At 38.8% G+C, this 23,530-nt stretch overlaps 1 protein-coding gene and 1 non-coding gene across 2 annotated transcripts in view; one reads left to right on the top strand and one right to left on the bottom strand.

The window, feature by feature from the left end:
- ZMAT4 (zinc finger matrin-type 4) overlaps positions 1 to 23,530 on the bottom strand; it is a 529,730-nt gene that overhangs the window by 33,948 nt on the left and 472,252 nt on the right. The gene's annotated exons all lie outside the window — the stretch shown is intronic.
- LOC129401484 (U7 small nuclear RNA) lies at positions 1,782 to 1,843 on the top strand. The gene has a single exon (XR_008628375.1). It is a non-coding gene; the product is annotated as a U7 small nuclear RNA (small nuclear RNA).

Genomic DNA, 23,530 nt, shown 5'->3' with positions numbered 1-23,530 from the left:
TACTCATTAATGTGTTTACATTTCAGATTAATAGATGGAAATCCACAGAGTTTTAGAATTTTGCACGGAATCACCACAAAATAGGAAAGAGTAAAGAAGAGACAGGACTTTACCTCATGTTTTTGATCTCCTTATGGCCCACCTCCCTCTACTTATCCAATAAATTTCTTGGATCCCCAAATAATAGAATACATGTATGAAGTCCCCTCCCCCATTACTGTATAAGCTTTCCTAGAAGAAAGTGAGATAAGCAAGTGTCTGATGGTATCTATGTCATCTTATGAAGCTAAGCTTTGTGGTCAAGTTATTCTCTGACTGCTCGTGAATACTTCTTCATTCACAGCAAAATTAAATTCCTCTAGGGGCTAGAGCAATAGCACAGCGGGTAGGGCGTTTGCCTTGCATGCGGCCGACCCGGGTTCGATTCCCAGCATCCCATATGGTCCCCTGAGCACCGCCAGGGGTGATTCCTGAGTGCAGAGCCAGGAGTAACCCCTGTGCATCGCCAGGTGTGACCCAAAAAGAAAAAACAAACAAACAAATAACTTCCTCTAAAAGTATTTCTCTTAACTGTTTTCTGTGTTTTAACCAGGAAAAGTAGAGTGAAATCAAAGCCCAGACATTTTCTTTGGCCTTTCCCTCAGCAGGTGTCTGCTGCACCAGGAAGCAGAGCACCATGTCCTCCACTCTGCTCATGGAGTTGCCACACCTTTTCATACCTACACCAAATTTACACTTTTCTATCTTTATATATTAAGCCTATTGTATCCTGTGATAATGGATATTCCTATAGAATAACTAGGCTAAGTCCTCAGTGATCCATCTCTACACTGAAAAGCGGCATTCCCATTAGCGGGCAAGTCTTTATTTCAGAGGTTGAATAGCACAGTGCTTCAAAGAGACCTCCAGCCGCTTATATTTCAGGGCCTAGATAAAAAGGCCAATCTCAGGATATCTACTGGAGTGAGTCTGTGATGTATTTTTACTTGATTTTGAACTGGAAACATTTTGCTTGTTGTCTATTTCTGTCCCAATAGATTCAGTGCTATGATTCAGTGCACATAAGCATGAAAGCTCCATACCACAGTGCTGGTCACAAAGATTCACCAAATGATCTGCACTGGCTGGTGAATATGTTCTCTTGTTGAACTCTGTCGAAATATAAGCATAGAAAATGAAAGGCGGTTTTCCTTAAATAAAAAAAAAAGAGTTGTAGGAATGATGAAGGAAACCCTCTGGGCAAGGAAGCAAGCAGTCCTGGCTGGCATACATTTTAGGACTTGCCACTTCCCACAACCCATGTCTGTTCTCACTTGACCCACCTCATACAGATCTTCTCTGATTCTTTTTTCTTCTAATTATCTAATATTAGAACTTCCCAATGCTTAAACTTTGAATCTTAGCTCATTAAAGGCTAACAAGTTTTTCTTTACTTCTCCAAAATGAAATATAAATTGGATCCTGTCTTCCCCAACATAAAGCTGCATTTCACTAATGTCTTATTAAAACCAAAACAAGAACTGGGAAAATTTGTGGTGCAAAGTTTTGCTGCTTATACTTCTGATAGCTCCTTTTGTGCCCGTATTTCTGTCAGTAGTAAAGCTGATATATATTTTTATATGGTAATAACTCTTCAGCTTGAAATTCTGATTCTGACCTCCTATTTCAGCATCAATATCTTATGTTGAACTCTCTTTCTAACATTTTTGAACATATATCTGCATTTATGTGTATCTATATCTACATATTGCTTTTACCATCGAGCATTATTGAGAAGTTGTCAGTGTAATAGCTCTTTTAGAATTTTTCTAGCTGGTTTTCAGGTCTCTACCAGAAAAATTAATGTCCATATTCCTATACCTCATGTGTCCTATTAAATATTTTATTTTAGGGAAAACTAAGTCATTAGAACTTATTAGTCACAGTGATTGTGTGCTGTGGAAACTTTGGGCAGAGAATACGGGTCTAGAGACAAAGGTAGAGCTTGCCCTTCTGCAGAGAAAAATATCTCTGAGAATTTTTACATCTGGATTCTCAGTGGTACAGGACCTAGGCAGGATTGAGTCAGCAAGAGACAGGCCTGTATGCCTTAAACCAAAGAGTTTGCAAACAAGGCATAGGCAAGTAATGACCAAGGGAAGACTTACTCTTGATCTCTTTGGTGATAAAATCTCTATTGCTGTTTTCCAGACATCTCATTTAAATGCTGTGTTAAAGTTAACAGATACTCTTTGCTTCCTCATATCTAAGTTGTTAGTAGGTTCTGATAATTTTATCTATATTTTATTAATATTTTTTCTATCTTTCAAAAAACTTTGCAACTGTGCTAGTAAAGTTTCTATTGTTTCAACTAATCTATTGTCCACTTGCCAATTTCTCTCTTTCCAGACCATCAATCTGTTCTGTGTGGAATCCAATAACAAAATTTTTTTTTAATCTTTAGTCTTAAGGCAGTGAGCTATTCTCAAGGCTTACTCCTTGATGTGTGCTCAGGGATCACTCCTGGCACTACTCCGGGAGGCATAGTGGTGCCAGGAATCAGACATGGGTAGGCCACACACGGGGCAAGCACTTTCCCTGCTATATTTTCTCTCCAGTCCAACTACTCATATTTTTAACAGAATAAACTCCAAATAGTTTAATATTTTTAGTTATTGCATAAACTGGATCCACATCATTTCCCATATCTATTCTTATTCACTCAATAAAACTAGTGCCATGGAGATAATTCTGCTACTGATTCTATAGCTAATTTTTATCATATAGCTGATCTCTCTGTTTAGGCAAAACTCCTTACCTGAGATCACTTTATTGCCGCTCCCACTGGTCTGACCCAAAGTAATGAAACCTTACTCATCTTGTCTCTGAACTTCCATTAACACGAGCACTTTTACTACCTATCTTACTTTATTACTCACTTTGACTTAATTCATTTGCCGTGTTTCTCTTACCTGGGAACAAAGTTTGACTGGGAATCATGACTTCTGTTGATTGATTTATACCAAAGCACCATTGCCATGGAAAGTAAGTAATAAATATATCCTGGGCCAGAGCAGTAGTATAGGAGTTAGTGTTCTTGCTCTGCATGTGGCAGTCCAGGGCTGGATCCCCAGAACCACATTTAATCCACCAAATCCTACCAAGAGTGATCCCTGAGTGCAAAGCCAGGAGTAAACCCTCAACATTGCCAGGTGTGCTCCTCCCCCAAATAAACAAAACAAAAAGAGTTTTCTTAATAAGTTTTCCTTTTTAATAAAGATGTTTCTAAATTCATTTGCTATTATGATATGGTGACATTCATGACACTGAATGTTGTGACCAGTTTTATTTTCCTACACACAACATATATGGCTCGCATTCCTTCAGGTAGAATGGGTTTGTGTAGATCCATTTAAATATTGTCATGAGGCTTCCTCTATGACCAAGGAAAATGTATTTGTCATATGAACTTCCAAAAACATTAGTACTCAAAGATTAAAAGAGTATTTTGCATACAGAGATCTAAATTTGAAAAGTGTACTTTAGACATACAACTGGCCCCTTTAACAGAATGCACTAACCATCAGAAACCTAAAATGGTACAATTTACATAATGAGCCCTTGGTTTGGGTTAATTTTCTCACAGATACACTTAGTACAGGCGAACAACTATTTCTTTTTCTGTCCCATTCTTTGATTATTACACTAACTCAATACTTGAACACAAATTTTCCAATGGATCCTTTAAATAGTCTTTTTGAGGGTACAGAGATGAGACTAGTGAACATTGAACATTCTAGAGAGGTAACACTTGGGGGAAGGCAACAAACAATATTTTTTTTATCTTCATCCTCAACAAAATAGCAGGTTGAGGAAGAGAAACAGTAGCAAAAATTACCTCCCTTCACTTTTAAAATCTAGAGAAAATTTACATCGGTATTTTGTCTTTTGAGAGTCTCTTGTACGCACGACTGGCTGTCTTCCCCGGGGCCCCTTGGAGGGGATGGGCTCCAGCTTCCCTCCCCACCCTGAGCAGAGCTCCCAGCGGCAGAAGACCACCGGAACCTAGCTACAGCCATGCTCGAAGCCCCTCTCCACACGTTCGGATAGGCCTCACGCATGAAGGTACCGGCAGAGGAACTCAAGTGTGTGTAATTTCATCAATGGTCAGCACCCAGAGACTTAAAAGCAAACTCCCAGAAGATATCTTGTAGCCTACTTCTCCCTCTGGGAGAAACTGGTAAGCTTCTGAGAATTTCCTGCCCACATGGGACAGCCTTGCAAGCTTCCCATGGTGTATTCATATGCTAAATCCAGTAACAAGCTGGATCTCATTCCCCTGACCCTGAAAGAGCCTCCAGTGTGACATCATTGGGAGGGCCGAGTAGAGAGAAACTTCTAAGATCTCAGGGAAAGGATGAATGGAGAGGTTACTGAGTCTGCTCGAGAAATCGACAATTAACGGGGATTTCATGATTCGTGATTTGTGATTTTGTCTTTCTGACAAATTCCAGTCTGAAGTATATGTGTTTTACACCTGGTAATGGTCACACTGTACCAGTATAACTCTGAACAGCCTGAGTCACAGCTATGGCTCTTTGAGGGCAGAAGCCATATCTGGAAGAAAATGAAAAGGCAAGGCAATTATTCTTCTGATGTTTATAATTAAATTAGTCTATCCAGAGGCCTGAAAGATAGTACAGAGTACAAGTTACTAATCTTACACTCACCCAAATCTGGGTTGATTCCTGACACCACGTGTGGTTCCCCGAACTCTGCCAAAAATTACTCATGAGCATATAGAGCCAGGAATAAACCTGAGCACTGTTGGGTGTGGCTCACCCCAAAAAATAAACAAAACAAAGAATAAAAATAAAACACAGTCTCATCACTCCACTTCCCCTGTGGCAGAGAAAATGAAAGTCCCTAGCTTTCCCTCCTGAAGGTAGCAAAGAGTGTGAGACTGATACACCAGATTGCATTCTCCACTCCCAAACTGGGGGTTCTCAGTCTTTACTGAGTCTTTTTTGCAGTCTTCCAATTAGAAGCAAGATGTCACCAATGCCACCCAAGCACCTTGCGCTCTCCTGAACCCGGCTCACCATCTCTCCTTAGACAACGTGCAGATCAGTACACCAGGCATGGAACTCTACCCGTGATCCCTGCTGGAACTCTATGTGTGATTCCTGATGGTATCAGCAGCTACTTTTGCAAGATTCGGACAAAATAGCATAACACATTGTCGGGGCATGGAGAAACTGCGGCGGCAGCTACAGCATTGTCGCCTGTCCCTGCCTGGCTGAGCTGCAACACCGTAGGACATAGAGCCCTGATGGCAATGTGCACAGTGACTCATCCACTGTGAGGTGCTGTCAGTCAACCACAGGGAGAACTGGGTCTCTCAGCTCAGGTGTTCAACCTGGCACAGACTCTTTGTGATAGGGTCCTGCTCTGCCAGCTGCTCAACAACCTCTGGGTGCACTCCATCAACCACAGGGATATCAACCTGAGGCCACAGATGTCCCAGGTGCTGCTCAGAGACACAGGCAGGTGCATGTTTGTCAGTGTGCAGATTGTTACAAATGCCAGTTGACCAAAAGCTTACATTTGGTAGACTGGGAACACCTGTAAAAGTGATTAGAGGCTGCTCCAAAAGACTCTGTTCCTCTCAGAGAACCCAGCAAGCTACCGAGAGTATCCTGCCTGCACAGCAGAGCCTGGAAGCTACCTGTGGCATACTCAATATGCCAAAAACAGTAATAACGATGGTCCTCATTCCTGTGAAAGAGCCCCCAATATGCCATTGGGCTTCACTAGCACACAACAGAGACAAATGGAGACATTACTGGCACCCACTCCAGCAAATCCATGACCAACAGGATGACAGTAATAAAGTGATACAGTGAAGTTGCAAGTGTTGTGCTGAGAGATTCATCTCTATTGACCCATTCATAATAAAACTGTAAAAACAGAGACAATTTTCAATAAATCATATCCCTAATCCCCTCATACAACCCCAACAAAATCTCCATTAAATCCATGTAACTCCTATGTACTAAAGCCAAGATTTGAGCCAAGATCTTTAAGACTTCGAAGTTTCATTGCTTTCATTCATTCATTCATTCATCCCAGCTCCTTAGAGTAGAGGCAGAAAGTGGTTTGCCCTTTGAGTCCCACCTTGCTATTGCTCTAAGGGTCCAGAACATATCATTTCTTGCGAAGTCCTGTTTATGTCTCCCTCTCACTTTTTGGTTTTTGGCATTTGGGTCATAACAAACAGTGCTCAAAGGATAATCCTGGCTCAGTTCTCAGAGAATCATGCGGTACAGGTGTTAGGACTCAAATGAGTGCTTTCAATGTGCAACACATGTACATTTGTTTGTTGAGCTATCTCTCAGAACATAGAGTCCTGTTTGCTCATATGTAAAGTGCCTGCCTCACTGGGATGTTTTAAGGAATAACTTAGGTTGTCATGTGAAAGCATTCTATAAATAGTAAAGACATACAGGGATAGGAGGTGGTTTTATTCACTTCTGATTCACATTTCTGGGTTCTTTTATTTTAGATACTTTTGTTTCCTAAATGACCTTCTAAACTTACCCTTGTTGGGTATAGTTCTCTCTACCCAGTCCACCACTTTTGCGGTGTTTCTCTTTGTGTTAACAAAGCAGGAAGTGGGGAGGTTGAAAATGAGTTGGCATTTCATAAATGCTTGTTATGTCGAGGTAGTGAGTGAAGACAAAGTTTCAGTATAAGCAAATGGTTTCAACATACCTGTGGAAAGCCGATGATATGGACAGAAAGAGTGAGAAGTGATAAGTAATTCGGCAAATTGTGGAACTCTGGGTAAGGATTTACTGTTTTGATATGGGTAAATCAAGTACAATATCCTTCTGACACTCTGGGTACAATGGAACCAGAAACTGGGATCCACTACCCATATCCCCTTGTTTCTGGCAACTCAGCAGTCACGCCCGTAAACCACCTCTGGCTGGCGTCAGATCATCTTATCACAGGCCACAATCCAGACTCGAGTGTCCTTCTTTCCCAGAAGGGAGCATAATAGAACACTCGCCATAACCATGCCACCAGACCCCGTGCCAGGCTGGGTGCCCCAGAGCAGGGGCAGTGAGACCCCTTCCTGCCCCAAGGTAACCAGCCTCGGCAGTCAAAAACCTTCAGAACTCAACCACTGCCATGTTCACGGCAGCTTTCCACACGCTTGGGCCGAGCCTCACCCACTAGTAACCTATTCCTGGTCTGCAAAGCTCAACTTTTAACAACATGTTAGTGGTCTCTTATAGAAGGGCTGAATGGCCCCTGGGTGAAATACAACAATACTCACACTCTTTCCTCTAAGGAAACTTTTGTATAGCATTTTCAGTGGTTTTTCATAATAAACAATACAAAGTATATTATTTCAGTTCTGTTTTGGGGCAAGGGTTGAGGTTTGGGATGGAAGCATCTGAAATATGGTGGTAGGAAGGTGTGATGGTGGTGGGATGATGTTTGAATATTAAATGTAACCAAATATTGTGAACTCCTTTATAAAATTAAAAAAAATATCCTTCTGACTTGGGTATTAACCAAGTTACTCCCATATGGTGCCTTTCTTTTGGTTTATTGGCACACTACTTTGAATTAAAATCTTCTCAGCTGTGTATTAAAGGCTGATCCTGAAAGCTCAGGAGAGAAATAATTTGTGACTCAAGGAAAAAAATCTCAAATTCTAATAAACAGTAATTGCCATGGAATTTAGGAGCAAATACTTAGTAGATAGCACTAGGGAGGGAATTTCATACAGAAAAATCCAGAAACGAACCAACAACAACAACAACAAAACAATAAAACAAAAACTCCTGATCTTTCATTGGTGAACAAAAGGGCCACTGTGCTGAATGTCACTGTAGGAACTGAACTATACAGCAAGGGGACTCAACACAAAGGGAAGGTTTCAAAATTTGAAACTTCAAAATTAAAAACCTCTTAAATATCTCAGCTGATTACTCTGTCTGCTTGGTGGGATATAAACTATTAGTATAAATTATTCTGATCTTGGGGCTGGAGTGATAGCACAGCGGGTAGGGCGTTTGCCTTGCACACGGGCCGACCCGGATTTGATTCCCAGCATCCCATATGGTCCTCTGAGCATGGCCAGGGGTAATTCCTGAGTGCAGAGCCAGGAGTGACCCCTGAACATCGCTGGGTGTGACCCAAAAAGCAAAAAAAAATAGCAATAAATTATTCTGATCTTGGGGAGGCACATGCTGAGATGCTCAGGAAATACTTCTGTTCTTCGGGGTTACTTCTTAAGGTACTCAGGGGACAATATTTGGTCCTGAGGATCAACTACGAATCACCCACATGCAAGGCAATCGTCCTACCTGATGAGCTAGGTCTCTGCCATTAAGCTGATCTTTTAATTAAAAATATGTGATGCTCTTTGCACAGTTGAATTTTACCACTGAGATACCTTCATATTACACAGTTACAAAGAAAATGAAAGGAGTTGTACATTTACTTTATCAATTTTTTTCTTTAATTTGTCTTTATTTTAAAAACATAGAGAGTTGTTTTGGTTACAAGACTGTATATGCTGGGGCTGGAGTGATAGTACAGTGGGTAGGGCATTTGCTTTGCATGCAGTTGATTAAGGTTCAATCCCTGGTATCCCATATGGTCCCCCAAGCACCACCAGGAGTAACTCCTGAGTGCAGAGCCAAGAGTAACCCCTTAGCTTTGCCAGGTGTGACTCAAAAAAGCAGGACTTATTTTCTTATAAGTGAGTAGTATTTTATTGGGAATATATACATCTGTTTTTTACTCACTGGTTGTGGGGAGTTTAGGTTGTTTCCACATCTGGGCTACAGTAAATGAATGTATATACATGGCTCTTATTGGATTAGTTTTGGCCACTGCCCTGATGCTTGAATAGCAATGTCATACTCCCAGTTCCAGGGGTTTTGGGGGATCACCAGGACTACAGGCAGTGCGGGATATAAAGGTTGTTGCTTCATACAGTCTAGGAATATACTACTACTTAAACTATATCTATATCCAGAATTAGTGTTTTTATATTCATCAGATAGATATCTAAGAGTGTATTTACAGGATGAAGTGCTAAGTCTATTTTTAAGATTTTTAGGAATAACCAATTTTTTTCTGTAGAGCTGGAAAAATTAATATATACACCAAAAGTATATGATGGCTCTTTTACGTTCACACCCAAACAAGCAATTGTTTTCACTTACAAAAATTTGTCTTTTGCAATTCAGGTACAAGGGTTTAAATAATGTAAGTGTACATTATATTTATGACAGTGTTAATACACTTTAGCAATACCAAAGTTCCCACAACCTTCTAGCACTGTCCTAGGTCACCTTCAGTTGGTATTACCCCTCCCGTAATACTCCATCCTCTGCTTGGTAATTGATATTGTAATTTATGACCCAAAGTTTATCTTTGTTTAACATTACCTATTTCCATTCTTTTACCACTCTATATTCCACAGATGAGTGAGAACTTCTGATATTTGTTCTTTCGCTGACTTATTTCACTTACCATTATACCCTCCAATTCCAATGCAGTGGTAACTGCATGATACAATCTTTTCTTATTACTGTATCACTGTCATCCCATTGTTTGTCTGTCGATTTACCTGAGTGGGCCCCAGTAACGTCTCTATTAGACTCAGCCCTGAGATTTTAGCAGCCTCTCCTTACGTGTCTTTCCCAACAATTGGAGGCTCTTTCAGGGTCAGGGGAATGAGACCTATTGTTACTGTTTTTAGCATATTGAATACGCCATGGGTAGCTTGCCAGGCTCTGCTCATGTGGGTGGAATACTCTTGGTAGCTTGCCGGTCTCTTCAAGAGGTATATATACATATATAGATGTATATATGTATATGTATGTGTATATATATGTATGTGTATATATGTATTACTCTCTATGATTTGTTGCCTACTATCTGAAATCCATCAAATGTGGTGTGGTAATTATGGAAAATGGGTAGGAAGTCTCTTATAATGTGTCTGAAAAGCGACCTAGAGCATGGCAGTGGTTGGGTAGTCAGTTACCGGGCCTTGGTTTCTTGGGGCGGGAAGGATTCTCACCCACCCCACTCTGGGGCACCTTGGGTGAAAACAGCCTGGCATGGAGTCCAGCTTATAGCTATGTAATATTCCATTATGTATATATACCACAAAATCTTTATGAAATTTTTACCCAAAATCTTTACCCAATCATCTATAATTGTATATTTCAATTGTTTCTATATTCTGGCTATTATCCTAAGTGCTACAATGAACATAAGCATTTTTAAGTTAAGGTTTTTGTGTTTTGGGGCATAAACATCCTAAGATGTGAAATCAGTCAGCTATATTGGAGTCATATGTTTACTTTTTTAAAAGAAATCTCTATATTATTTTCTGTAAAGTCTGAACCAGAAAACACTGTCACCAACTGTAAATGAGGGCTCCTTTTACACCATATCCCAAGAAAACTTTTCTTTCTCTGTCTCTGTCTCTGTCTCTCTCTCTCTCTCTCTCTGTCATTTTGGGCCATACCTTGTGATATCCAAGGGTTAATTCTGGCTCTGCACTAAGGAACATTTTTGGTGGTGCTCAGTGAAGGGGGCAAAATATGGGATGCTGGGGATTGAACCCCGGTCAGACACGTGCAAGGCAAGGATCCTATCTGCTTTGCTATCTCTCCAGTCCTGTTTACATATTTTTAATATCTGTCCTTTTCACTAGTGTGAGGAGTCTGATTTGATTTACATTCCCCTGATAATAAGTGAAAAAGAACAGCTTTCCTATGCCCCCTGGCCACTTTTGAGGACTGACTTTTCAGGGAAATATCTGTTCCATCTCCTTTCCCATTTTTTAAAACAGATTGTCACTGTTGTTACTGAGGTTGATTAGTGCTTTATATGTCTTGGATATTTGCCCAGTATCTAATGCATTGTGTGCAAATATTTTCTCCCTATAAACAGGTGTCTCCTTTCCATTTCTTCTGCCGTGAAAAATTATTTGATGTAGTCGCACTATTTCTCTTTTTTTTCTGTTGTTTATGCATCTGGAGTTAAATCATTAAAGACAATTATGAGATACATATCCTAAAGAGTCCTTCCTTTATTTTTCTTCAATATATTTTGTGGACAATATTCCAATATATAGGCTTTTAATCCATTTTGAATTAACTTTTGTTTAAAGTTTGAGATATGGTTCCAATTCATTGTTTTAATGTAGCTGTCCAGTTTTTCCCACATTTATTGAAGATCCTTTCCTTGCTCCAATTCATGCACATAAATCCTTTCTCATAGGCTAACTGATATAAATTCTAGGGTTTATCTTTGAACACTTAATTATTAGTCTGAGGTAAGTTCTTTTTCTAGTACCACAGAGTTTTTATTACTATAGCTTTATAATATAATATGAAGTCAGGAATAAAATGTATTCCATATTATTTTTCTCAGAATTCAGAATATCTCAGAATTTCCTGTTCTATTTTTTTCAAAAGTAATTTCTAGAGGCCTGAGTGATAATATGGTGGTTAGGGTGCTTGCCTTTTATGTGGCTGACTGGACTTGGATCCCTGGCATTCCCTATGATCCTTGGGCACCACCAGGAGTGATTCCTGGAGGACAAAGCCAGGAGTAATCCTGAGGGCAGAGCCAGGAATAACTCCTGAGCATTGCTAGGTGTGGCTCCAAAACAAACCAAAATACCACTAGTAACTTCTAGTTTACATTCTATAAGTGTTTCATGTTTCTCACCATTTTAAAAGTTTATTTACAGGTACCTGATAGTTTGAGACTCTGATTTCAGTAGAACTTTCATATTTCTTTCTCTTCTAGTTTAGTATTTGCACATGGAATTAAAACAGACTTTTGCACATTATTTTTGTTGTCTACAAAAATAATGTTGGTTTATTGTCTCTAAGAAATTTTTAGTGGACTCTTTAGGTTGTTCTATGTACATTATCATGTCATCTGCAAATAGTGATATTTTAAACTTCCAGTCTTCACACTTTTGATTTTTCTTGCCTGATTACTGTGACAAGGACTTCCAAAACTATATTGAATAGAAGTGGGGGAAAAATAGACATCCTTACCTTGTGACTTAGAGGGAAACCTATCAGATTTTTATCATTGAGTATAAGAGTTTGTTGTAAATGACCACAGATATCTTGATTTATATCTCTTCTGTCCCTACCTTGTTAAAGGGTTTTATCATGAACGAATGCTGAATCTCTTCTTTCTCTTTCCTGATTACTGTTGCTAGTAATTCTAATACATATTAAACAGAGGTGGAGACTGTGAACATCTTTGCCTTGTGCCTGATCTCAAAGAGAATGCTTTCAGGTTTTCAATACCATGAAAGATAATGGCTGTAGATTTGTTATAGATAACTCTTACTACCTGGAAGACAGTTCCTTCCAAACCCAATCTGTTGTGTGCTTTTATCGTGAATGGATGTTGGATTTGATGAAACCTTTCTCTGTATTGATTTATATGTTCATAAAGTCTCTCTTTTTCCTTTTTATGTGCTGCATTACATTAATTTCTTTGCATAGGTTGAACTATACTTTCAATCACTGGGACAAATCACAGTTGATTGATGTTCATGATCCTTTTGATATATTGTTGAACTTAATTCAGTAAGAATTTGTTGAGGACTTTTCACTGATGTTTATCTGAAATATCAGATAAAATTTTTTATTCAGTACAAGTTTATCCGAAATTTTCTATTTTGTTAGTATCTCTGGACTGGAGCAATAGCACAGCGGGTAGGGCATTTGCCTTGCACATGGCCAACCTGGGTTTGATTCCTCCATCCCTCTAGAAGAGCCTGGAAGCTACCAAGAGTATCCCACCTGCACAGCAGAGCCTGGCAAGCTACCCGTGGCATATTGGATATGCCAAAAACAGTAACAACAAGTCTCACAATGGAGACCTTACTGGTGCTGGAGCAAATTGATGAACAACAGGATGACAGTGCTACAGTGCAGTGTAATTAGTATCTCTTTCTATTTAATGTTTAATTTTGACTTCATAGAAACTGTTAGGAAGAATTCTTGCTCAAACTTTGGAAGAGTTTGAGGAGTAAAGGTAGTAAGTATTCTTTGAAGCTTTTGTAGAACTCACTAGTGAAACCACTTGAACCAGAACTTTTGATCTTGGGGGAAAATATTATTAAATTGAATTATTATGGATTACAATGCTACAAAGTTATTTATGATTGAGTTCCAAGCATACAATATTCCAACACCAATCTCTTAACTCGTGTCCACTTCCCTCTACTAATGTTCCAGTTTCCTTCTCACAGCCTTCTCCCTGCTGCCCCCACTTTCTCCCACTTACTCTGTGGGCAGCAACTTTTTCGTTCTTTTTTTTCTCTTTCATTTTTAGCATGCTATCCACTATAGAGCAGCACTCAAACCCTTGCTTTATATTGCTGTGGGCACTTTTTATTCCCTAGCTAGTCTTCTTTATACCCTGCACATGAGAGAGCTCATTGCGTGTTTGTCCGTCTCCTTCTTACTAACTTCATTTAGCATAAAGCAAATTGCATGGCTTCATCTTTTGTTACTCTCTGTTTCAGTATCCTTGCTTGTGCTATGAAAAGGAGTTTCCTCTTTTTTTCTTTGCTGAGTTTTGGGAGATGATGTGATTTTAAGAATCTGTCCAATTTTTCCTAGGTTCTCCAGGTTAACTACATAACGCTGTTCATAGTAATCTCTCATATCATCTTGAATTTCTGACAGGTCTGTTGTCATTTCTTCCCTTTCATTTCAGGTATGATTTATTTTGGCGTTCTTATTTTTTCTTTATTTCCTAGTGAGTTTAGTTAAAGGTTTGCTGTTATCTACCTTGTATTTATTATTATTTTTTGAAAGTACCTGGTTTTATGTATTGCTTTCTTGATTTTTGTGTTATTTACTTTTGCTCTAGTTTTTGTTGTTTACTTCCTTTTACTAGTTTTGAGATTCATTTATTTCTTTTCTGGTGTTTAAGACATGAGTGAAGGTGGATGATTAGAGTCCCCCCCCCGCCCTATTTTTTAAAAGTAGTATACCAAATCTTTGAGGTCAGTGATTTGATTTATTCACATCAATAGGAGCAGCTTTCTCTGTTCTGCTCCTGAAGACTTTAGCTCTTGCTAAAACTCTCCATCGATTCTGCTGGATTACTTTCCTTCTTTCTTGCTTGCTTGCATGTGCATATCCCGTGATGCTCAGGGCTTACTCCTGGCTCTGCACTCAGGCATCACTCGGGGCAAAGCTTGAGGGACTGTATGGGGTGCTAGGGATGGAAGTAGCATCAGGCACACCTTTCCTGCAAGACCAACACCACACCTGCTGTATGACCTCTCCAGGTCAAGCTCCTTATTTCTATTTGAATTAGTTCTTCCTTTCTCTAAAATTTTATTTTATTAAAGCACCATGATTTACTGCCCATAGTTGAGTTTTCGACATACTGTGTTCCAATACTGTGCACCAATCTTACTGCCAGTGTCAGCTTCTTTCCACCAGTGTTCTGAGGATCCTCCCCCCCCTCCAAACCAAGCCTGCCACATTGGCAGGCACCTTTTAAAGTTTTCCGGTTAAAGTTTAGATCTTATGTTTGAAGTGCTTCAACTCTGGTTTGGATTCAGGGCTAGCACTCCTTTTCCCTACCAGTGTACCTGAATCCCCTTGACCCTGGCTCCCACTGATTACCATAATTAGGTTTTATATTAAACTTAGGTTTTCAAAATTACTGGTTCTTTGTTTAAAAGTATTTTCAGATCATTAAGCACAAATAGGACTTTTGTTCTGATATCTTCTTTAGGCAGATTTTAAAAGTCTAAGTACTTGGAGATCTTCTTGCACTTTAGTCACCTTTTGTAGACATGGATGAGTTGCTTTTGTTCTTCTATTATTCCTGGTGTTTTGTTCACTGAGGAATGTGATTTCAGCCATTCACTACTTGTGGGCTAGTCTCCATAGTGATGTGGTTTAAATTGCTCCCTCCCCCTAGACTTCCTGCTGTTGTGCAGTTGTGTTAGAGGAGGGCAGTAGTACATCTGCTTTTGCAGGGGAGTGGGGGGCCTACTGGACAACAGTCAGGGCTCTCAGCCATAGAACCTTAGCTTCTTTCCTAGGACGTCATTGTTGGAGAGTAGAGGGCTCTGTTTACTGTGCAGTTGTGCAAAGGCACTCATTCTGTGGCTGGCTGCTGTGACACTCCTGGGTTGTTGGTATGCATTCGGTAGTTGTCCCTTTGCTACTCTGCATCAAGTGTACAAGTGCTGGCCTTGGTGGACAAAGGTCATCGGCTCTGGGTCAGCTGCTGCTGTCCTGGATGGGTATCTGCATGGGTGGGGTGGGGTTCTCTCTGTGGCTCCTGGTGGTTGGCAGTTGGGAAGGGGGAGGAACTCCCAGGGCAGAAAAGAGTTTTGGGGCTCTCACCCCCATCATTTGCTGCTGCTGACCTAGTCTGCCTTGCCACTCATGATTACTTAATAATACAATCTACACTGGAGTAGCCACATTTCTGAATATAGAAAAATTAGTTTTGCATAATTAGTGTATAGAATAAGAGGGCTGGAAAGTATCATTTAGATTGAAAATTTTCAAGTATAATTTTAAAAAAAAGACAGTGAGGGCAGATGCTAGTCACTTGTATTTTCACGGGATTTTTAAAAACGTATTTAACATAATCCAATTTTGCCCACTGACCAGACTCACCCAGTGAGCACTCCTTGGGCCAGGTCTCTTGAGAGAGAAAAAAGGCCCCAGGAAGCAGTAAAGGAAGGTGATTCTCTGAACTCCTATAGCCAAAAATCATCACCAATATGCCTGGGTCTGGTTCCTTCATCAGCAAATGAGAGGTTTGAATTAGTTTATTCTCAACAGCTCTACCTCAAAGAGAGCTGTGGGTACAGATCACCCCAGTAGGAGGATAATTTCATCACTGGCCTTGTTTAAATTCATTAATCTATATACATATACACACATGAATATACATATATATAATAAATAGCAAACTGACTATCGTTCCTTTTTATTTTTAAGAAGTTATTTTCAGATAATGCACCTCTTTTTGACCACCTGTGATTTGGGGGGTTTAGACTAATCCCTCCCCCTACCTCAGTCCACCCCTTTTGTGCAATCTTTTCCAGTGCTCAAATCAACAATTTTTACTTTCTTTATCAGCATTTATGAGTATCTTAAATTTCTTTTCATTATTTTTCTACTGTTCTAGAAGAGATAATAAACCCAAATTGTTGGGTTACCAGAAAAGACACAATCTTGCAAATTGGCAGGGGAAAAAGCATGCTTTAGCCTGCCAAGTGGTAAGAGCTATTGAGAAATGTAATCTACTCTATGACTTTGATAATGTGGAAAAATAGTTTAACACAAACTGCCAAACAGAGAAGGTGACAGCTGATTCGTTAGGCCTGCTCAGTTTTCAGGGTCTTGGGTTCCTGTTGATCTCCTGTGGCTAATTCTGAATCTAGCCTGAAATATTTATTCGCAACCTGCTAAGAGCCCTGTGAACTTGGATAAATAAAGATAAATGCAGTCAATTCAATGTCAACTCTAAACTGCTCTTTTCCTCATATTGCCGAGTTCACTTCATTGGGTATAGAATTTCCAAAGCGCTCCAAGATTGTTTCTTTCATTCCTATAAATGACTTTTCTAGCCTTGCCAGCATTAGAAGCCCCTGCCTGAGTGCTTAAGAATAGCAGCACTTCAGTCTTGTTTGCCAAAGTTTTAGAAATGAAGTGAAGTGGTCCAAGAACAGAAAACCAAGTAAAAGAGGAATCTCAGTCTTGTGACTCAAAGGTCAATGTCAATCACATTGACCTTTGCTCTGTCTGAACTATCTTATACTTTGGAAGCAATTTCCATAGGGTTTGTTATTAAAAGTGAGAACAGGAAGAAAGCTAGAATAAGAAGGAAATATCAAAAAGCCTTAAAAACTAACCTACCAGCTTTTTATTTCTTCTTTCCTTTTCGCTTTGATTTCTTCAATATTTTTGGTTTGCAGGGAAGGGGTGAGTCTCAGTTGGCTTTAAAACAAGTACTAATTTACCAATTCCTTACATATTTTAATGTCCTTTTCATTTTTTTCATCAGTCCTTGAAGTTCTTCCCCTTCAGTCATTCACTATCTCTGGTTTTCCAATCCTTGAGGTGCCTTAGGGAGGTAATTTCAGAGTTCTTGGCGAAACATGTTGGAGAGGTTTGGCAGTAGTAATGAGGCTATGATACTAAGAGCCACGGGGGTCCTGGGGATGAAGCGTGAGGAGGAAGAAAGTTTAAAGGAGGATGAACAGGAATACAGAAAATTCAGGGGTAGGTATTCACACTTATTCCAGGAATAAGGGCTTAGAGTAATAGAAATTTCTGAGATTTAGGCTGAACAAATCATACGGAGCAATGAAATTAACAAGATCTGTATATTTGAAATGGTTTAGAGGGAATAGTTCTTTGGGGAATGTATTTTCAGGCAAAAAAATTTGAACAATTAAATATTTGAATTCAACAAATTTTTATTAAACTTTCATGACGTGTCAGGCACCATGCTGGGCAAAGCATGGAAAATTATAGACAAATGCCTTACTTACACAGAGCTTACATTCTAGTGCAGATAAAAGACACTCCAATGAACAATAAATTACAAGTGTAACACAAATTACAAGACATAAGATATGAGTCTGTTAGAACAAACAGTATTGGTAGAATAACTTGATATTACTAGAAAATCATAATATCTGAGAAGATACTATGATTGTCCCATAAGTGAAAGGATAGGGGTAGGATACCAAGAGGATATCAATACCATTCATTGAAGCACAGATTCTTCCAGAAGCCACGTTTGTCCTGGCTTTTATAAGTTGGCTCTTCCTCGATTGACCTTGTCCAGATTCAAGATGCTGTTTGTATGGTAAATAACATCTAACAGGAATGCAACCATCTAATAGCAATATATTCCCTTTTACAAAGAACTCACAGAGATGTTTGGCTCTCAAAATATTTGCAAGGGTAAAAAAATACAAGGAGTCAAGTGCCAAAAATATTTAAAAAAAAATCAATATGAACCACATCTTCAATGTTCCTTTGTTTAAAGTGAAGTAATCTATCAATCCACAACAGATAATTTAGTTCAATCCACAACAGATAATTTAGTGAGGAAAGGTAGAATGATAATATGGGACACTCTTACTTTTTATAGGAACATCTAAATTGTCACAGCTAAATTGTCCTTTAGCATTGGAGACACCTTTTCAAAGATCCCCTGCTCTCTCTGCTTCACCCAAATTCTGGAACATTTGAGAGGGAATAAGAGAAGAACCATCCTATTTAGAATGTGATTATAGTTCAAGGTCTTTCTGAGCCTTCCATCCACTCATGTACTACAACTGATGCAATCCATTTGTTCCATAATCTACCTATGAGATTAAGTGACGATGTCACACTTTATCAGTAAGCCTGCAACTTGATCAGAAGCTCTTCACATTGCTACCTTTTTGGTATGTTTGTTCATTTAATAAGCATTGGGCTGTGAAGTCAGGACTAACCTTGAAGGCTGTCCCTCTTGCTTTTCCAGGTCGAATTTTCAGTTGGTGTTTCTTGTCAAGTCAGTGAACCAGGGTGTTCCCTGTTTTCTCCAGTGACCTGAATGCAGCTGCAGTCACAAGCTGTCCCAATTCAGTGCTATTGAAGTCAGACCCATGTACCTGGAGTTTCCACCTGTCTCCACCTGTCTCTCTATGCTAAGAACTATAGGACAGATGTAGGCCACATAAACTAGTCATCTATTTCAGTCTTAAAAAGCATATCTCTAGATTTTTCAGACAGGGGTAGGAGCAGGAAGTGGAGACCCCAGGATGATGTGGAGAGATTTTCTAAAATGGTGTAACAGAAATATTTTTCCCTTTAACCTACCTCATGAGGAAATATCAAACAGCAGAAAAACTGCAAAAAAGCTTGGAGAATTTAACACTGTTTTAGTTCTTTTCAACTCAGCATATCAATTCAAAATGATATTCATTTTAAAGGTGTTTACCAAAAAAGAATGTCTTAACAAATATAGTAGCATGAACTAGTTAAAATTTGTTGACTTTTCTATTATCTATTAGTCATCATCATTCCATCCACTCCACCTTCAACACTGGGAAAGTTAGGGTTCATGGGAGACATGAGGACAAATTTGTTAAGCATGAAGTTCATTTCAACAGACTCCCCAACATTCTCAGGACTGGTGTCTTCACTTATGCCATACTGATATGTGGGTTGTTTGAGCTGAGATCATCAGGTCCTGGAGGCTAAGGAGAAGCTCTAAACAGACTATTCCCTTAATTGCCTAGAATAATGAGTGCTGTAGATATTACTTAAATTAGGATTATATATAGAAATGACCTCTCTGTTAGAGAAAATTATTTTTAGAATTGACATAAATCACTATCCCCTCCTTAATGCCCCAGCCCTGCCCCATATCATTCATTATCTTATAATACAAATCCAGGACGGAAGGTAGGAGGGGTTAGGTCACATGCCTAGCTAGAACCTGCCAGTTTGGTTAGCTAAGAATTGTCAGGAATGAGTCTAGACCTCTTAAGCACCACTTGGCACATCCAAAGGAAAAAATAAAATAAAAAACCCTCCCTCTGTTTACGCTAAAATCCAATGGTATGAAAAATCCCCACATATGTAACTAAATATGTCCTTTTACTCCTACTAAGTTATCTGATACCATTTTGCTTGATCAGCCCAGGAAGAACCCATAACAGTGGGATAATGTTCTCAGGTACTCCTACAGATGTAACATTAAAGGGCTCCCGGTAACCTAAGAATCCATGTGAGGTTCCCAGAGCTACTGTACAGTGGAGAGGGCATTTACCTTGCACTCAGTCAACCCGAATTTCATCTTGGGAATCCCATTTGGTCCGTCTGAGTACCACCAGGAGTGATTCCTGAATGCAGAGCCAAAATTAACTAATAACGGAGCATCACCAGGCGTAACCCCCAAACAAAACAACAGACAAGCAGACAAACAAAAAGAATCCATGTGAGTTCTCTGAATAGAGTGAAAGTTAAAGTCTGGGAAGGGGACTGATGTGAGCAAGGGCAGGTAGGCAGCAGGGATAGAAACAAGCCCTTTGTCTAAGGCTCCCACAACCTGCATTATTTCACAAAGTCCTACTGTAGTCTCAGATTTAAATGGGCTCAGATCCCAAATAATGCCCACAGATGTGTTTTTGTACAGACGGCAGGCTGAGAAAGGTCTCTTGGTTGATTTTTTTTTATTTTTTGTAATTTTAAAAGGCTGGAAAACATTAGTAGGAGAATAATGTCTTGGGCTATATAAAAATTATATGAAGACAAAGTCAAATTTGTCTTCATGAAGTTTGATTGATTATGACCACATGTTTATTATGTATTGAATGTGGCTGACTCTCACTGCAACAGTAGAACTGACTGTTAAAAAGACCACATGCCCTGGCAAGTCAGATTTTGTATATTTACTCTCCGTGCCTTTATAAAAACATATTTTCAGCCCCTGGTATAGAAAAACATAAATAAGATTTAGAGAATATAGTTATAATGGGGGCTTTGTCACTATTCCTCTGAAATTGGGACTAAAGTGGAGGTCTCTTTGGTAGAAAGTTTAAGTTCCAATTTTCTTCGATTTTCCCTTCTCATTCTTATCAATCTTGGTTCTGCCTACTCCTTTCATCTGATAAGCATTGGTGATATCAGTTTCACTACTGAAATGAAATAAAGAAGATTGTCCAAATAAGAAGATTAGGCACTCAGTATCACTTTCAGGAGACAGCTGGACTTAAATTCTCAGCAAATGAGTGAGTTGGGATATTTTGAATATAATCTGATGTTTTGTCTGAAAGAAGAGACTAGCATGAGGACATCAATTACTATATAATTAATCCAAACTTATCTCCACTCTGACCTTCTTATCAATCTTCAAATGCCATGTTTAAAAAGTTTCTTGATTCAGACTCCTAAAACATATATTTAGACTCAAATAAACTAGAGTGAGCCCAGGATTGAGAAAATGAAGAACCACTCTGATACCAACTTCTATATGTCCTTGAAAATAGTTATTGCAATTGTAATTGTTCTTATATTTTCAAAATCAACAAGTAGTCTTATAAGAATTCTTTATGGCAAAAATCATTCATTTCATTGTACAGATAAAATGAGGATGAATCATTTAATCCATTACCAAAGATTATATTCCTAAATCATGCCATGAAATACAGATGTATTTGATTGTAAGAATTATTTATTTTTCTGAATAAAATTTTATTTCCTCTATACTTGCATTACTGTTTGAAAATAAAATTGTACTAAGATTTACTAAATTCACTTCGAGAATCCATTAGCAGAATAAAGTCTATTGACCTTGATATTCTTAAAAGTTGCGTTTGGTCACCCATTAAATCATCAAATTAGGTGTTTTCTATAAGTTTAAAGAAACTAGCATAGATTCTGGGAAAAAACACCAGTGAACAAGACAGACACTGAGCTGCTGCCATGGACCATCGAGCCTGCTCTACCCAGGGCTTCTCCTGCTGGATCACTCTAGCCCACTCTAACCTCAGTTTCTCCTGTTGGATCATTCTATCCTACCTAATTTCAGCTTCTCATGTTGTATTACAAGTTCAATTTTTTTTTCTGGTAAAAAATGGACTAGAACATTTTATTTGAAAAACAGTAAAATATCTATGAAAGATTATATATATTTAAAGGGGCTGGAGTGATAGCACAGAGGATAAGGTGCTTGCCTTTCATGTGGCCGACCTGAGTTCGATTCTCAGTATCCTATATGGTCTCCTGAGCACTGCCAGGAGTAATTCCTGAGTGCAGAGCCAGGATTAACCCCTGTGCATCGCCAGGTGTGACCCAAGAAGCTATATATATGTGTGTGTGTGTTAAGTTTAAAATTCTGCTTCTCATTCTTACTAAAATTATGCTCAGTACTATATATGTTTTGAGTTTCAATTGGGAATTATTATAGAATACATCAGGAAGCAAAGACAGCTGAATTCAGAAACAGGAGAATCACTTTTTAGAAAAGGCAAAGGCAAGTATAGATTCTTATGTCTACAGAGGAAGTTAGCCATGAAAAGCCAAGAGCATATTCAGGTGAAGAAAGTCACTTATCTCTTTATTTGGCTTTTACTATGATTTGTGGTATTATTCAATAATCATTTATTAAGTATTTACTATAAGAAGTGTGCCCAGGGTTTGGATAGGATGTTCCAAAAGACACATCAGTATTATTTTGGTCAGTTGGGAATTTTTAATTCATTTTTAATATATTTTTACTATAGTATAGGTGAAAGGTTTATAAAGTGTTTGAGTTTTTGGTATTGAAGCACAAAGATACTGCTCATTCCTGCCACCAAAGTGTCCATGACACCTGCCTCTATCCTTACATCCACTCTGGACCAGCATTCCTTCCCTCCCATTCCTGAACCCATTATTTGTTGGCAGTGGTGGTTCTGGTTCAAACTGTTACTTCCCTTAGCATTATCCATGTGCTCAAGAACTTTTTTTTATGTTCCAGTGTTACTTTTCGACAGCCTATTCATTTCCTTCCCCTAAACCCAGCCCTCTCAGGTCTGTATTTTAGTTTCTGAGATTTAACATTCACTGATATTTTCAGACAGTGCTATTTTCCACACCCTTAATGTGTTCCTGTATGTGGTAACAGATCTGTGAGATCATCCTATAGTTGTCCTCCGCCTCGGGCTTACTGTGCTCAGTGTGATATCCTTCAGTTCCATCTTTGCTTCTGTGAGCTGCATGATATTTTTCCAGTGCCTACAGTTTTCCTTTGTGTAAACGTACCAAAACTATTTTATCCATTCACTTGTTTTTGTACATTTGATTTAGTTTCCTACAACCAGTAAACATAGGTGGGCACATATCTGCTTGAGTTAATGTGTTTGTGCTACAAGGTAGATGCCTATGAGTGGATTAGTGGGTGTAATAAGAATTCCCATCCTACTCTTCTGGAAATGTTTCATATACTTTGTCATTAAGCTAGACAAGGTGACATTCCCATTAACAATGGATGAGGATTCCTCTTCACCACATTCCCACAAATATTTGTTGCTTTTAGTTTCTTTATTTATGGATGAGTCAATGCACAAAATCAGTTTTGCATATAATTTGTGTTTGAAAACACATACAATAGAAATTTCATATTCATATAAAGACTCATGGAGTGACAAATTCATTAAGATCAATGCTAAGAGTTTATTTTTTATGTAGACCATTTTCACTGGTACCTCGTTTTGATTTGTGATACTGAGTGATAATAAGCACCTTTTTATATGCCTATTTGCCAACCACATATCTTCTTTGTTGAAGTGTCTATTCATCTCTTCTACCCATGTTTTAATGGTTTTTATAAATTTTAGTTTTGCTGAGATTCATGAGTTCTTCATAGCCTTTCCATGTTAGTCCTTTATTTGAAATGTTGTGTGCAAATACATTCTCCTAGTCAGCTATATTCCTTTGGTTTT

Source organism: Sorex araneus, chromosome 1 (genome assembly GCF_027595985.1).
Source record: "Sorex araneus isolate mSorAra2 chromosome 1, mSorAra2.pri, whole genome shotgun sequence".
NCBI classification, from domain to species: Eukaryota; Metazoa; Chordata; class Mammalia; order Eulipotyphla; family Soricidae; genus Sorex; species Sorex araneus.
The sequence above is the reverse complement of the archived record's forward strand: the minus strand, read 5'-3'. Positions and strand labels throughout refer to the sequence as shown.